Source organism: Martes martes (assembly GCF_963455335.1).
Source record: "Martes martes genome assembly, chromosome: 9".
NCBI classification, from domain to species: Eukaryota; Metazoa; Chordata; class Mammalia; order Carnivora; family Mustelidae; genus Martes; species Martes martes.
In genome coordinates, this window is record NC_137896.1 from 64983963 (window position 1) to 65002052 (window position 18090).

The 18090-nt window shown below is 46.7% G+C and overlaps 1 protein-coding gene across 1 annotated transcript in view; it reads right to left on the reverse strand.

Moving 5' to 3' along the window:
- Positions 1-18090, reverse strand: part of LOC308349095 (protein FAM178B-like) — a gene marked incomplete at both ends in the record, with an annotated part of 63023 nt that overhangs the window by 23489 nt on the left and 21444 nt on the right. The window lies entirely within an intron of this gene.

The following is an 18090-nucleotide window of genomic DNA, read 5'->3' on the forward strand; positions in this document are numbered from 1 at the left end:
AGCTTTGGGAACCTGGTCATTCATTCTCCTGTCTTTAAGCTCTGGCCACCTTGAAGTGCAAGGGCCCAGGGATGACGGTGCCCTGACCGGCTCCATCAGGCAGCCGTTGGGGTGCTGAGCTGCCCAGAGCAGAGCCCGATGAAGAGACCTAAACCACAGGCCTCAGAACTGCGAGACGCGGAAGACACAAGTCTCAGCAGCCCCGGGCCCTTCGCCGCTAAAGGCTGAGGCCAGCTCTGGGCCTCGCGCTGACTCGGCGCTGTCCTTGCAGCAACAGCGGGGTGTTGCCAGGTCCAGGATTCCAGCCCAGGGCCCTCCCCGCAGCCTAGGACGTGTCTCCGCAGCCGGCTTGAGCTCAAGCTAGCACTGTCTCTTGACTAGTCTGACAAAACATGACCGGTAATCTGACCTCACCAACAGTGAGGGAAAACCTTCCGGACTCGGGGCTTTCTTCTGTCAGACTACTTAAGGACATTTTTCAGAACCAGGAAACTAGAAAAACAAAAACCAGTGTGGAGGATCCTATTTCCCAAAGATGGCTGCAATCCTGTCTGCCTCCCACAGGCTCATGACCTCTCCACACCCCACCGAAAGGCAGAGTCCACATCTCCACACCAGTCCTTCCTCTACAGCATCTTATTGATTGATATATGGGCCTCTCTTCGTCTCCCCATTAGAATGTAAATTCCATGAGGGCAGGGCCTGCTCTGCACTCAGAGTGCCTGGAGGGTGGGGAAGCTGAATGAATGGACAACTGGAGAGAATCCTAAACAAACCTGAGTAGTACCCGAGTCAGAGAGAAACTGAAGACCAACAGTAAGATAAGTTGGTGACGTCAGGGATGTTGACGGATGTCGACTTTGACAGATGAGGCGGAATCAAGAGCTTGGAAATAGGGCTAATAGGCTGTTAGCAGCACATGGTGGCCCTAACCATTCTGGGGGTAAGAGTTCCCTCTGAAAGGCCCACTTGAGTGGGTCCTCCTGTGTGCTGGAACCATTCCAGGCGCCCAGGATAAAAAGGTGGCAAGGTTTAGGCGGGGAAGACCTTGACCTCAGGGAGCTCACAGTCTAGGAGAGAGGGGAGCCAGGCAGAGAAATAAATACAGGAGAGTGCATTCAAAAGCAAAGCAGGTGAAAGGTGCAGAGCCTACTCAGAGGAGCCTACTCCAGTTCACTGGAGGCTGGGGGTGGGGGGTGGGGCGGGGGTGAGGGTGCGGGTGGGAGGGAACATGGCACAGGTCACAGGAAAGGAAGCAGGTAGCCAGCAAAGGGACAGAAACGACCACGGCAGAGAAGCATGGAAGAGCATGGCAGCTCAAGGTGAGAAACAAAGCATCCTCAACACCTTGAGAAGTTGTGGCAAGTCTGGTATGGCTGTCAGAGGGTCTCTGAACCCTGTCCAAGGCCCTCTCTTCCGCTGGCATCCGGTGTCTCTCTCTTTAGAAATGTATATGGGTCGGGGCTCACCCAACAAGTAATTAGACTCTGGGAGGAGGAAAAACTTTCTTGTTTGTTTTTTTTTCCTCTCAGGCAACTTAACAAGTAAGAGTAATGATACCTCTTGCCTGCTTCACAAACGAGCTGAGAAGAATGAAGTCTGCAAAACACAATGAGATTCCACTAGAGAGAGAGAGAGAGAGAGAGAGAGAGAGAGAGAGCGCTGTTTACCAGGCCCCTTGGGGGATTGTGCACGTTCGCACACGCACATGTGGGCGGGCTGACGAACTTTCCAGGGAGGGAGGATGTGTGTGCAAAGAGAATTGGCCTAGGGTGAGGCCCTGGAGGCCCAGCTGGGGGGGGGGGGGCAGCCTGCCAGCAGTGTAGGACCCCAAAGCGTGCTGTGCATGGCTGCTCTCAACCCCCCTCCTCAGCCCGTGCAGGTGCATCCGCTGCTTGTTTAAAGCCCCTTGGGAGCAGTGGCTGCGGGTGCCTTGTTTAATGCCCCTTGGGAGCAGCGGCTGCGGGTGCCGGGTGCCACTAGCTCCAAACCTGGAGCCTCGCGCTGTCCTCTTCCCTGCCCCCACCTGGGAATGGCTCTGCACCACTGCTTGACCCCGGCTAACAGGTCAGAAGAGGTTTCAGAGCAAGGGGCCTGGGCTGCCTCAGGATGTATCAGGCCCCATCAACAGCACTGGAAATTGGTTAAGTGATGAGGACAACGAGGATGACGTCGGGCACCCGAGAGCACATAATTAACACTGCCTCTAACTAGGCCATGCGCTCAGCTTCTCCTAAGCATGGAGTGTCTGGAAGGGGGGTTTTCCGGAGAGCTGACACAGAACAGAACTCAGCCAGGCTGCCAGCTCTAGCTCCCTCCCTCAGCTCCTCCACACCCACACCACAGTCCCTGGAGGCCATTCCCCAGGGGAGCAGCGGGGGCCCTGTGCCTTTTTAAATGCCAGTGCTGGCAGCCCTGAGCTCCCGGGCTCTGCGTCGAGGCTGGGAGTCTGGAAGCAGCCCTCTGGGTGGTTCTCCTGGGATGGAACCCATGCTCTGGGGGAAGGCAGGGGAGGAAAAGCACGGGGCCTAAAATAAAAGTGACTTTTCCATCTGTGTCTCAGAAGAAGCGTTACTTCACGTAACACCACCGCCTCCGCTCTCCTGGCACCACTGTCAGGGAATGGGAAAACCACACACACATCCCAAGAACCTCCCTCGGCTTGACATGCTGGCCCAGCAGCTCCCCTCCACAGGCCTCCATCACTCCTTCCCACACAGCAGATCCCATTCTGGGCCTTAGCAGGTTGATGACAGGGCACAGGGTCTGCACGACTCTGGTCTCTTTCTCCCCCTCCCCGGAACCCCAAATCGAATGGCTAATGAATATTCAGGGTGGCTGCCTTGGGAGGGCCAACCATCTGCCTGGGTCCTGATTCTTGACGCCATCTTAGAGACCCCACAATTCTCCAGGAGGGGTGTCCCCATCAGCCGTAATAGGGAGGTGCTTGTTCCTCAGGAAAAGTAAGCAACTACCTCATCAGACCTGAGTCCAGTTCCCAACTGGAGCGTGGGCCTCACGACTTTGAGGGGAAGCTTACTATGTGTTGAACATAATCAAACCCAGTTAAGAACACACAATTGGCTTTATTAAGCCTTCTACCATCAGGCAGGACCCCACCTAGCAGGGAGTGGGGAGCTCCAAGGAGTTGAACAAAACGGAAGGGTTTTTATAGGAAGGAGGGTGGGGCAAGAATGTTATTAGCGAAAGAAAAGAAAGGATTAAAAAAAAATTAAAAAATTTAAAAAAAAATTAAAAAAAAAAGAAAAGAAAAGAAAAGAAAGGATTGTTCCCTGCAAGGTAACCTTTCCTTAGGGGGAAGGGCAGGGGGTCTTATTATACAGATAGATTACCTCATTGATGTCTGTCAGAAAATGCCTGACAGATTTACTGGGGTGGGGAGGGAGGCAGAAACTGTCATTAGGTTAGATTTTAAGCCCCGGTTTGGTGACTTGGCCTAAGGGACGCCATCCTGGGTCTGTGGTTTTCTTTTTAACAAATCTTACATTTTTTAAAAAAAGATTTATTTGTTTATTTGAGAGAGAGAATGGGAGTGAGTGCACATGCTGGAGTGGGGGAGGGCAGAGGGAAAGAATATCCAAGCAGACTCCGCCCTGAGCACGGAGCCAGGACTCCATCCCATGAGCCATGAGATCAGGACCTGAGCAGAAACAGGTTAAGAGTCAGACGCTTAACCGACTGAGCCACCCAGGCGCCCCTCTCATCATTTCTTATCCTCCCAATTGTGATTACTCAACTTCCCTCTGACCTTCTGTATTTAAATTTACACGTGTCTCAATATCACTGGCTTTAGGCAATCAGCTTCAGCCTGTCATTTAAACTTTTCACTGCTCAGTAAACAGTAACTGGACACCAGGCATTCTTCTAAATGCTGGGGGCCCAGCAGTGAACAAAAGAGACAAAGTCCTGGTCTCATGGAGCTGATGGTTGAGCAGGGAAACAGACAAAACACATGAAGAATAAACACACCAAATGAAGCCAGGTGTTATAAATGGCTGGGAATGAAAGGCAGTTGGGATGCTGTGGGGGTGGAGGCAGGGGGAGCTAGAGACGGAAGGAGGAGCCCTGGGTGCACCCTGAGGCCAGGCTGCCATTCCTTGTTTTTTGGGCCCAGCCAGAAACCCAGGGTGCCGGAGCGGTGCGATGCCCAGGGGTGAGAGGCTAAGGACAGAAAGCGGGAGGCAGACCCACATGAGACAGGGAAAGAACTTTTTGCTCCTCTCCCTGTTTCTGTTCTTGCTAGGACCTGCAGCCCCACCTTGCACACACCTTAGAGTACAAATAACATAGGTCCTAACTGTAAAGGTCAAGGTGTGCATGATTTCTTTGGAGTTTTCTGGCATAGTCGATAACATCCAAGGAGGGACTGGGTGGGGTCCTCAGGTACCTATTCCAGACTCACGACCTTAGACATCTTGACACTAAGATCCCATGGCTCCTGGGCATAAGTGACTTTGTGGAGGACACCTGGACCCTTTTCCTTGTTCTCATCAGTTCCTGGGTTCCTGAGAGTACATGGGCACCATCCTCAACAAAAAGCCCAGAGCCCAAGCAAAGGAAAGACTCACTCTTCTCTCCCTTCTGAGCCCCTCACACACCCCGTCTGCTATACTCTATCACTGATGCTATTCGATCAACTCTGCTCTCACTTCCTCCTGGCTCACTTTGATTTCTATCCTGTGCGAAGCCAACAACCTTCTCGACTGGCCCTGTGGGGCCCCCTCTGGGTCTTCGGCCCCGCCTGCCCGCACCATACCCACCCTGCCTACTGGGGCCAGGAAGCAAGTGGTCTCAGGAGGATGGAGCGATGTGATCAAAGGAATCCCTGTATGTGGTAAATACACAAAATTCCATCAAGTCCGTATTTTAAAAACGTGTGCATCTCATTGGCCCAACTACAATGTGAGCAGAGGAAGGAGGCTAGCATTGTCCTGGGCCTGGCGCTGCCTTTCACCAGGGACAGAAGCATGCCTGGGGCCAGATAAGCTTCGGACCCAGTCGCTCTTCTAGCCTCCCATCTCCACTGGCTCCTTCTCCAGATGGCTATACCCACATTCTTTCCAGTCTTCATTTTGTTCTTTCCCTGCCATGCAACCCATCCCAATGACCCCTTCACTTTCCCTTTCCTACCTGCTCACCCTGAGCTAAGGCCCTCCTGCTGGTGCCCCTACAACCCCATGCCTGCCTTGTTGTAATCCAACTGACACCCCCTACCCCCACCCCCACCCCCAAATCCACCCACCACACACACACCCTCACACACACATGCACCCCCATATCCACCCACCACACACACACACCCTCACACACACAAGCACCCCCAAATCCACCCACCATGCACACCTCCCCATAGACACCCATTACACACTCACAGACACACACACACATATAAACCCACACACCCCCACCACACACACCCCTATACATGCACACCATATACTACAGACACACACAACACCCATCTACACACACACTTGTGCACACCTATACCACACCCATACTATGCACACACCCCCATCTGTACACACACTGCACGTATCATGACACATACCAGACATACACACCAGACATACAGTACCCATCCATACACACACACACACACACACACACACACACACAGCACTCATCCAGCTCAACCACACCCCCACCCCGCCCAGACACAGAGTCCTTGTCAGCCCCTGGTCCTTTTGTTCATGGGCGTGAGGGTGTGTATAGGGTAGGTGAGGCCGTCCCCAGGCCACCTCTCCTCTCTCCTGCCCTCTGTAACTGACACCACTGCCTGGTGTCACCTAACACCATGGAGCATTGCTGGCCCCCCTGTGTAGGACAGACTTGCATTGTGCCAAACCACTGAACCGCCAGAGCTGCTAGAACTAGGTTCTGCTGAAAAATAACAAAAAGACCAAAAACAAAACAAAAAACCTACCTGGGCTTAGATAAGCTAGAATTTTATTTCTCTCTGATGAAAAAGTCTAGAAGCAGGTGGCCCACACTGGTGCAGGGACCTGACTGATCTGTAGGATCTTGGGTGCCCTTCTGCTCTGCCCTTCTCAGCATGTGCCTCTCCTTAAGATTGCCTCACGGTCCAGGATGGCTGCCAGAGGCCCAGCTGTCGTGTCTCTACTCTAGGCAACCACTTCCTCACTTTCCTACCTCAGGATGCACTATTGGGTTATTTTTAATGATGCAAGGCCCCCTCAGTATGACTCAGGAAGGCAGGAGCAAACCACCCTCTCACATTTGAAAAGCAAGAATCTGAGACGGATTTAGAGTCAATCAAGAGCTTCCCAGAAATGTCCCTGAATGCATGGCCCTTCAGGATTTCTCTCACTTTGGATTTCTGAACCTGAGATTTCTGGAATATTCCTGATGTCTACCTAAAATGAAACAAAAGATACCAAACGCTGACAATGCTGTGGAGCAACGGGAACTCTCATTTTTTGCTGGTGGGAATGCGAAAGAGCCCTTTTGGAAGACCGTCTGGTGGTTTCTCACAAAACTAAAAACACTCTTGCCATAGAATCCTGCAATTGTGCTCCTTGGTATTTACCCAAATGAACTGAAAATGTATGCCCACACAGAAAGCCGCACAGGAATGTTTACGGCAGCTTTACTGGTGGTTGTCAAAAACTGGAAACTACAAAATATTCTTCAGGAGGTGAATGGCTAAGCAAACCGCGGTACATTCAGGCCGTGGATTACTACCGAGTGGCAAGAAGAAATAAGCTCGGAAGCCACAAAGAGGCAGGGAGAAACCTCCAATACATGTTGCTAAAGGAAAGGAGCCTGTCCCAAAAGTCCACATACTGCATGATTCCAGCTAGATGACGTTCTGGAAAAGGAAAACTCTAGAGACCTCCAAGAGATCCGGGGCTACCAGGGTTTGGACGGGGAGGGGAAGGAACGAACAGGGGGAGCACAGAAGATGTTCAGAGCAGCGAGACTACTCTGTATGATACAGGAATGATGGACACACGTCATACATTTACCAAAACCCACAGAATGTACACACACAGAGTGAACACTAATATTTTTTAGATTTACTTATTTGAGACAGAGAGAGAGAGAGAGCAGGGGAAGGGGCAGAGGGACAAGCAGGCTCTCTGCTGAGCATGGAGCCCAATGCATGTGGGACTTGATCTCAGGACCTTGAGATCATGACCTGAGCCAAAATCAAAAGTTGAACGCTTGACTGCCAGAGCCACCCAAGCGCTCCAGAGTAAACCCTAATTTCAACAATAGCCTTCAGTTAATGATAATGAATCAATAGTGCCCCATCAATCCTAACACATACACCGTACAAATGCAAGATGTCAATAGAAGAAACTAGTGTGCGCTGGGGGCAGTGCTGGCAGGCCGAGGGAGTCGTAAGGGAACTGCTTTCTGATCAAATATTCTGTAAGCCTAAAACTGTTCTAAAACAACAGCAACTGGGGCACCTAGGTGGCACAGTGTGTTGAGCATCTGACTCATGGTTTCTTCTCGGGTCTGATCTCTGGGTTGTGGGATCAAACCCCGTGTTGGGCTCTGTGCTCAGCCTGGAGTTCACTTGGGATTCTCCCTCTCCTTCTGCACCTCCTGCTCATGCTCATTTTCTCCTAAATAAATAAATCTTTAAACAACAACAACAAAAATAAGGAACTCTTGAGAAAAGGGAACAGCAGAAAAGGTCTCCCTCCCCCTACAGCAGCATGGACGGCCCCTCCCCACCATCTAAGGGATCTGGGGTTCGCTGCATTCTGGATCAAGGACCCAGCTGAGAACTGAATGCAGTGGTTCTCAGACTTGTGCACACATTCTGGAATCTCTTAGGGAGCAGCTTCACAAGCTACTGTCAGCTGTCCCCCACAGTGCCCCACTACTGTGGTTTAATTAGCCTGGCTTGGGCTCTAGAATTAAAAAAGAAATCCCAAGGGATTCTGAAATGCAGCTACATTGGGAAACCACCGAGCTAATGAAAGCTGTGGTCCTCACTCCAGAACAGCACACAGGGACCCAGCCACACATGCTCTGGGGGATGATTGGGGTGGGATGGGTGTGGCGAGGAGCCCATGGAGGGCAGCCCCAGCTCCCGGCACACCCACAGCTCTCAGCCTTGCTCTCAAGGTGCAGGAGCTCAGAGGTCCTCAGCCCCACTGTTTACTGGAATCATCTGGGGGAGGTTTTAAAATGCTCCTGCCCGGGCTGTACTCCAGGCCAGTCTCCGAGGGCAGGACCCCAGCCTTGGTCCTTTTTAAAGCTTAGACACAGCTGAAAACTGGAGCTAGAGGCTGTGTCCTAGGGGAGCCATGGAGATTTTTGATCAGGGTCTGAGAGACTAACATGAAGAAGTGCTCACCATGGGGCGCCTGGGTGGCTCAGTGGGTTAAGCCTCTGCCTTCGGCTCAGGTCATGATCTCAGGGTCCTGGGATCGAGCCCCGCATCGGGCTCTCTGCTCAGCAGGGAGCCTGCTTCCTCCTCTCTCTCTCTGCCTGCCTCTCTGTCTACTTGTGATCCCTCTCTCTGTCAAATAAAAAAAAAATTAAAAAAAAAAAAAAAAAAGAAGTGCTCACCATATTACTGCGTGAGGTTTATGGGTTTATGCACTTGGCCAAAGTCCTCATAACCTGGCTCTCTCTCTGCCTGACTACACATGAGAACCACCTGGGAGCTTTAAAATTTCATGCCAGGCACTGTCGTCACCGTGTTGGAGGTGGTGACCCACCTGGGGGGCAGCGTATGACCCTGGTAGGGACACAAGGGAGATGCTGTCTGGGCTGGGGTATCACACACGCGCCTGTTCCCCACAGGGCCGGGGGATCCCTCTTTCTAACCTTGGACAGCTGGACAGCACGTCTGGAGTCTGGCCTGCGCACACAGCTTCAAAGTCGCCTGACAGCACAGGATCAGAGGGGCTGGTGGGAAAAGATGTTGATGTCTTGCTGTGGACAAGGCACACATTCCTGGCACTCAACTGCACATCCAAAGAATACAGCCCGAGTCTACTGCATCCGGGCTGCTGGAACCACCAGGAACTCAAGAGAAGGTAAAACGAAGTCAAGCAAAGCCACAGGCCCTGCACTCTAGGGCAGAGACAGCAAGACAGAGAAGAAGATAAAGTGATAAATGAGCGAGAACTGGGGGTCCGCAACCCCCAGGAGGCTGTGGGTCATGAAAATTGTGTGAAGCTTGGGCTTTCTAGCCCCTGGTTATCTGTGAAAAGGGAAGACCGCAGTATCTACTTGGAGGCTTTTGCTGTGGTGATTAGACGAGATAGGCTGGGCCCAGCGCTCAGGGCCTGGCACAAACTCTCTAGAAACATGAGCTATTATTTTCAAGGAAACAACTTTTATGATCACTACAGACAATAATATGTTTTTAAAATGAGGATCAATTCTGAAGTTGAATTACTGTTATTGTCGCGTTCCAACTGGAGACTTTGAAGGGGCTGGGCCCAGCAAATGACAGCTCTGAGGGGGCCGGGCTCTCCAAGGTGGTCCTCACAGGGTTTGCCCACTCCTTTGGGTCTGCACCGTGTTCTCGCAGTACCAGTGTGGGGATTAAGAGTGCAGCTGGATCCCAGCTTGCCTCCTTGGCCCAGGGAGAGAGGCACCTGCTCTGTGAAGTCAGGAGTGAAGGTCACCCCCACATGAACAGAGGGCTTGGGCTCTGGGCCCTGTACAGGAGTGCTCCTTGCACGTGGATGACCACCACTGCTACCACAGGACATGGGATCTCAGGCTGTGTGGAGCCCAAGGGGCAGCTGTTCTCAGCAGGGCCTCTATCCTGGGAAACTGCCGGATGCTCTGGATGGGTTGCTCCAACCCCCCCAGAGGGAAACTCTCCCCTGCACCATGAGAGGCAGGTCAGGGGAAGTGAGGACAACCCCTAATGAGACACTGAAGGGTGCAAGGTGTCAACCGAATAGATAGACTAAGGGATTTTTGACTGCTTAGAAACCACCTGAGAAAAGAAAAACAAAAACCAATCATCTGAGAATAGAGTGAGATAGGAACGGCCAAAACAGAACTAGAGGAACTAAGAAGAGGGAAGAGCCAGTGCCTGGGTGGCTCAGTCATTAAGTGTCTGCTTTCGGCTCTGGTAGTGATCCCAGGGCCCTGGGATCGAGCTTCACATCAGGCTCCCTGCTCCACCGGAAGCCTGCTTTTCCCTCTCCCACTCCCCCTGTTTGTGTTCCCTCTCTTGCTGTGTCTCTCTCTGTCAGATAAATAAATAAAGTCTTTATAAAAAAAAAAAAAAGAAGAGGGAGCAGAGTATTTGTGCTGCTTGGCTCCTTTGGTTTATCTAGCCATCTCTGAGTCATGTAGAAATACGTTTTTGCCCTGCTAATAGCTATCATATTTCGAGTATCCATTTTACACCCAGTGTTCCACCTCTGTTCTTGCTGCTGACCCTGAAAACGCTGAAATCCTGAGTGCTCAGTGCTGGCCACTTGGAGGAGGACTCGGTCAGTCGGACAGCCAAGTTCCTTCCGTGTCCTGACACTGCTGCATGCTGCTGTAGGGGTCTTCCCAAGGGAGCGACTGTCAGACATCCTGTATCCACTCTACCCACCCCATCCTATGCTCTGTCACCCGTCGTGCATCTCCACGTTCCCACAATATGTCAAAATTCCCAGGAAGGCATCAGCCCGCAGCTCCAATCAATGAATGCTTCTGCTGCTCTCCAAGTCTTTTTTTTTTTTTTTTTAAGATTTTATTTATTTATTTGACAGAGTGGGAGAGAGATCATAAGGAGGCCGAGAAGCAGACAGAGGGTGGGGGGAAGCAGGCTCCCTTGCTGAGCAGAGAGCCCAAAACGGGTCTCAATCCCAGAACCCTGAGATCATGACCTGAGCCAAAGGCAGAGGCTCAAACTACTGAGCTACCCAGGCGCCCCTCCAAAACTTTTTTGATGGTGCATATCCATCATTAAACTTTTTTAAATGTATACCTCTAACAAATACACATTTATAAGCTCTACAAATATACCTTGATGCTAATATGCCATGTTTGTGATACAACATGTTAAAAAGCGAATTTAAAAAAGATGAGCTATGGGGCGCCTGGCTGGCTCAATCGGTGGAGCATGTAACTCTTGATCTCATGGCTGTGAGCTCAAGCCCTATGCTGGGTGCGGAGATTACTTTAAAATAAGATCTAAAAAAAAAAAGAAAGGAGAGGATGAGCTACTTTCGACACACAAATAAAAAAAGGATGGGGGGCACCTGGGTGGCTCAGTCATTGGGCATCTGCCTTCTGCTTAGGTCATAATCCCAGGGTCCTGGGATCGAGCCCTGCGTCGGGCTCCCTGCTCAGCGGGAAACCTGCTTTTCCCTCTCCCTCTGCCCCTGTTTGTGTTCCCACTCTCCCTGTGTCTCTCTCTGTCAAATAATAAATAAAATTTAAAAAAATAAAAAGAAAAGTAAAAAATAAAAAATTAAAAAAGGATGAGCTACTATGATTTCCACCTTAAAATACTGGGGGAAAATTGAGCACATCAAACTCCAAATTAGCAGAATTTGAAAGGAAATAAAGATAAGAGCACAAATCAGTAAAACAGAAAACAGAAATACTCGACGAAACCAAAAGCTGGTTCTCTGGGATCAGTAAAGTTGATAAACCTGAAACCCAACTGATCTGACTGAAGAAGAAAGAAACACACATTATTACCAGTATCAGAATGAGAAAGAGATCATCATCACTGATCCAACAGACGTTAAAAAGATAGTAAGGGAATATTATGAACAAATCTATGCTGATAAATTTGACAACTTAGGTGAAATGGACACAAACTAAAAGCTCACTCAAGAAGAAATAGATAATATAAATAGCCATATATCTATTTTTAACAACTAGATTTGTAAATTAAAATCTTCCCATAAAGAAAACTCAAGGCCCAGATGGTTTTACTGGCTAATTTTTACCAAACACTTAAGGAAGAAATAATACCAGTTCTAAACAAACTCTTCCAGAATATTGAAGAAGAGGAAATACTTCCTAACACATTCTATGAAGCCGGTATTCCTCTGACACCAAAACAGAAAGAGAAAACTACAGACTAATATCCTTCGTGAACATAAACATTAAGAATTCTCAATAAAAAGTTACCAGATTGAATCCAACAATACATACAAAATTAATACCAAGTAGGATTTAGTCCAGAATGCAAGGATGATTAAACAAACATTCAAAAATCAGCCAATGTAATTCACCAAATTAAGGGACTGAAGAAGAAAAACCACATAAACATTTCAAAATCTAACATCCATCCCTGATAAAAGTTCTCAATGAAGTAGGGGTTTATCAAGGTTATAGCATACAAGATCAATATGCAAATATCAATTATACCTCAGCACACTATCAACGAACAATTTGAAAATGAAATTAAGAAAATGATTCATTTTTTTAAAAGAGTTTATTTATTTGTCAGAGAGAGAGAGAGAGTACACATAAACAAGTGGAGACGCAGGCAGAGGGAGAAGCAGGCTCCCTGCTGACACAGGACTCCATCCCAGGACCCTAGGATCATGACCTGAGCGAAAGGCAGACACTTAACCAACTGAGCCACCGAGGCGACACTTCACAAATATTTCTTAAACATGGCACTAAAAGCACCCACTATAAAATATCAATGGGGCACCTGACTGGCTCAGTCAGAAGAGCAGGCAAATTCTGGTCTTGGGGGTCACATGTTCAAGACCCACTTGGGTGCAGAGATTCCTAAAACAAAAATAAGTAAGCTTTAAAAAAAATTTAAACATTTACCCTACGACCCAGCCTATCCACTCATAGTTATTTGCCCCAAGGGGAAAGAAAGCAAATGTATACACAAAGACCTGCACAAGAATGTTTATAGCAGATTTTAATAGTCCCCGAACTGAAAACAAAACAAACCCAAACTGTCATTAGGGATAGGATATCCATACAGTGAAATAGGACTCAGCTACGAAAAGAAATAAAGTACTGATACACACAACAACATTGATGGATTTCAAAATAATTTTTATCCTGAGTTAAAGAAGCCAGACCCCTTCCCCCCAAAAAGAGTACCTGCTGTGTGATTCCATTTACATAAAATTCTAGAGAATGCAAACTGATCTGCAGAGACAGAAAGTAGATTAGCAGTTTCCTACAGACAAAGGGGAATGAGAGAGAATTAATTACAAAGAGGCACAAGAAAACAACGAGGGCAATGGACATCATTATCTGGATGATGATGACAGTTTTATGGATATATACATATGTCAAGTGTATAAATTGCATGCTTTAAATGTGTACAGGTTAATGTATGTCAATTACACACCTCAATAAAACTTAAAAAAAAAAAAAAAGATGGGCTAAAATGTAAATACAGGTGTTAATGCTTCTTCCTGCATCTGATGGTTCATCCCACCTCAAAGGTCCTCCACGCTGGAGACTCTGGTCTAGAAAATCCTGTATGTAGGCTGTGACCTCTCCTGACCCCAGGGGAGAGAGCTGGGAAAGTCCTAGATTAACCCTTGGCTAGAGGTAACTTCAGATGAATAGCAAAGTTTTGGAAGAAATACAGTGTAAGTAAATCCATAAATACAAAAACATGGATTATGTGGATTGTGGAGTGTATGTGTATTATGTGGCTTTTGCTCCTGAAAATCATCACAAGAAATGATTCTTAATAATAACTCTCTGGGGAGAGGAAGTGGCCACAGGGAGTGGGTGTGCAGGAAGGTTTTCACTTTTCATTTTGTACCTGTCTCTAACGCTTGAATTTTCTGCACCTGATATATAGAATACTTTAAGATATCAACAGGGGTTACCTAGCTAGTGAGGTTATTGGTCTTGGTTTTGTTTTTACTCTTTTTACAAGCAGCAATCTTATAATTATTATCTGAAAGGGAATAAGGAAGGAGGGTAGAGAAGAAGGGAGACAGAATACAAGGAAGAAAAGAAAGTGACCCACAGAACAGGGGCCTGTCCCAGGGAGCCCGAGGCCCCAATGTCTATAATGCTGAAACCCCAGGAACAAAGGGGAAAAAGCATGGTGATCACGTGAGGAAGAACAAAGTGTCCAAAGATACCGCTCATGAAAATGAAACTGATTTGTTCTGAGAACTAAATTTCTCACCCACTTAAAAAATATCCAAAGAATGTACTGGCCAGGGTCATTTTATTTTGTTATATTCTTCCCCTCCCACACAAATATTATAGAAGCTGGTAGGGAATGGAATGGGTAGGTAAAATGAACAACACTGTTCATTTGGAAGCTTCATTTGGAAGCTGACGGGACAGGACCTATGCATGTTTTTACTCCCTCTCTAAAGTGTTTTGATCTCATTGATGGAGCTCCCTTTCTCCAGGCACTGCTGCTGCCTATTCAGTGTGTTTGGCAGACTGACTGGCCAGTCCTACACTGGCACGGCCAAAGCATGTTTGTTAAAGAAACATGAGGTCATTTCTTTCAAGCAATTAGTTGCACAAGAACATGTTTGCTTTCAAAACCAAATTCTGTCATTAAAAAAATGATTAGGGCTAATAAACGAGTTCAGCAAGGTTGCAGAATACAAGGGCTATATAAAAAAATCTGTTCTCTTTCTACACACCAGCAAGGAACAATCTGAAACAAAAATTAAGAAAATAATTCAATTTACAATAGCATCAAAAATAAGAAGAGGTGCCTGGGCGGCTCAGTTGGTTAAGCATCTGCCTTTGGCTGAGGTCATGATCTTGAGGTCCTAGGAATGAGCCCTGTATTGGGCTCCTTGCTCATTGGGGAGTCTGCTTCTCCCTATCCCTCTGCTCCTCCCCCTTGCTTGTGCTCTCTATTTCTCAAATAAATAAATAAATAAATCTTTAAAAAAATAATAAAATACTTAGGAATAAATGTAACAAAATAAGTATAAGACTTATTTTGAAAACCACAAAACAGTTTTGGAAGAAATGAAAGAAGATCTAAGTAAATGGAAAGATATCCCATATTCATGGATTAGTAGACTCAATATTATTAAGATGGCAGTAATACTCGAAGTTATCTATAGATTCATCACAATCACTATCAAAACCCCAGCTGTCATTTTTGCAGAGGTTGATAAACCATCCTAAAATCAATATGGAAACACAAGAGACCCAGAATAGCCAAAATAATTTTGAAAAGAGGAAAGCTGGAAGACTCACACTTCCAATTTCAATACTGCAAGCTGCAGTGAACAAGAATTTGGGGGTACTGGGCACCTGAGTGGCTGTCTGTTAAGTGCCTAATCTGAATTTGACTCAGGTCATGATCTCAGGGCAGTGAGATAGAGCTCCACACTGGGCCCCTACTGAATGTGGAGCCTGCTTAAGATTCTCTCTCCCTGGATAGGGGGATGGAGTAATTGAGTGATGGGCATTAAGGGGCACAGGTGATGTGATGAGCACTGGGTGTTATATGCAACTAATGAATCATTGAACACTACATCAAAAACTAATGATGTACTTTACATTGGCTAATTGAATTTGAACAACAACAAAAAAGAAAGTTGCATTCTAAACAGAAAAAAAAAAAAAAGATTCTATTTCCCACTCCCTCTGCCCCTCTCACCACAGCTCGTACACACTCTCTCTCTTTCTCAAATAAATAAGTAAAATATATTTTTTAAAAAAATCAGTGGAATGGAACAGAGAATCCAGAAATAAACTCATACATCTATGGTCAATTGATTTTCAACATGAATGCCCACTCAATGGAGAAAGAATAGTCTTCTCAACAAATAGAGCTTTTCAGCAAGTGGATAGCCACATGCAAAAGAATGAAGCTGGACCCCTATCTCACACCATATATATATTAAAAAAAAAAAACAAACAACTCAAAATAGGCCAAAGAACTAAATGCAAGAGCTAAAACTTTAAAACTTTCAGAAGGAAACATAAGGGAAAAATATTCATGACCTTGGACTAGGAAATGGTGCTTTGTTTGACACCAAAAGCACAAGCAACGATAGGAAAAAAATAGATAAATTAGACTTAATCAAAATTAAAACTTGTGCATTAGGGGCACCCAGTGTGGAGCCTATTTAAAAGTGAAATAGAACAAAACAAATTAAAAAACCCCTTGTGCATCCAAGTTCACCATCAAGACAATGAAAAGAGAATCCAGAGAATGGGAGAAAATATTTGCAAATCACATATCTGGTAAGGGTCTAGTATCCAGAGTCTATGAAGAATTCTTGCAACTCAGCAAAGAAAGAACCCAACAACCTAATAAAAAAATGGGCAAAGCACTTGAATGGATGTTTTGCCAGAGAAGATATACAAATGACCACTAAGTACATGAAGAAATGCTGAACATCCTTAGTCATTCAAGAAATGTAAACCCAAACCACAAGATACCATTTAACACCCACTAGCTTGGCTATTAAAAGATGGACAATAACAAATGTTGACAAGGGTGTGAAGAATCTGGAAGCCTTATACATTGCTAGTGGGAATGTAAAGGGATGCAGCCACTTCAGAAAATAGTTTGCAGTCCTTCAAAAAATTAACCATACAGTCACCATACAATCCAGGAATTTCACTCTTAAGTGTACACCCAAGAGAACTGAAAACATACGTCCCCATGAACCTTTGGGTGCAAATGTTTATAGTAGCATTATCTGCAATGGCCAAAAAGTGGACACAACCCAAGTGTCTGTCAATGGATGAATGGATAAATATGGTATATCCACACAATGGAATACTACTCAGCCATGAAAATGAATGGAGTACTAATACATGCTACAAGGTTCATGAACCTTGCAAACATTATGCTAAGTGAAAGAAGCCAGATACAGAAGTTTGCATACTGGGGCACCTGGGTGGCTCAGTCCATTGGGCGTCTGCCTTTGGCTCAGGTCATGATCCCAGGGTGCTGGGACTGAGTCCCACATCAGGCTCCCTGCTCAGAGAGGAGTCTACTTCTCCCTTTCCCCCTGCCCCTCTGCACTACCACTCCTTGCTTGTTCTCTCTCTCTCAAATAAATAAAATCTTAAGAAAAAAACCCCCAAAAGGTCACATATTGTATAATTCCATTTATGTCAAATGTCCAGAATAAGCAAGTTCATAGAGAACGTAGATTAGGGGTTGGCAGGGGCTAGGAGGATTGGGGATGGGGAGCGGCCACTGATGGGTATGAGATTTTTCCTAGGGTGATGAAAATGTTCGGGAATTATTAGATAGTGGTGATGGTTAAGCAACTCTATGAATCATATTGAATCATCTGCTTTAGAAGGATGAATTACATGGCGTGTGAATTATATCTAAACAACTCCAATTCTGTACCAGTCTTAATAAATATTAATAAAGCTTCACTGTGCCTACAATGGCCCCCACTGTCCTCCAAGATCTGGCCCCAAACGTCCAGTTTTATCCCCAACTCTGCCCCCTTTAAGGAAGTTCTACTATCCCCTCCTTCTTGTCTTTGTTCCCACTGATTCCTGCTTCCCTTGCATCTCTCCACACCTGAATCCTAACCCCAGGGCTGCAAACCAGTGGAGCTGTATTCCATCTCCAGTTGAATCAGGCCTGCAGATGGGTTCACAGTGGGGGTTTGGGTGTTTGATCTTTTAACTGAATTAGTTACCAAGAGGAGATTTCACATGAATGTCAGTATTCTGGCTAAGGCAGACTCTGCTGGCTGCTGATCCAACAGCCACGCTCCTCTTCCTCCCTGTTAAGGGAACCCAGTCCACCTCAGTGGATGAACCATGTTATCCCACTTACCTCTGCAGACACTGATCTGGGGTGGCTATTTGAGCAGTCAGAGCTCTGAGCCACAGGCAACAGAGGAAAGCTCTAGCTGTTTGAACAAAACATGTTTTATTATGTGTCGGAAGCCAACTGACCATCAAGTTAATGTAGCTTAAGTGCTGAGGCCCTCCCTTGCACGGTCCCCTGTGAATGTTCTAGGTTAGGTAGGGAAGCCAAGCTACAATCAGTGGGCATTTCTATGTGAACGTTTCTGGAAAATACCTTAAAGATATCCAGGAGAATGGGACCTGAACTTCCCAAGGTACAGTATTTAGTATGATTTCTCTACTCATTCTAAACAAATGTTCATTTTCATACTTAATTTTCCATGTTAATGAACTGGATGA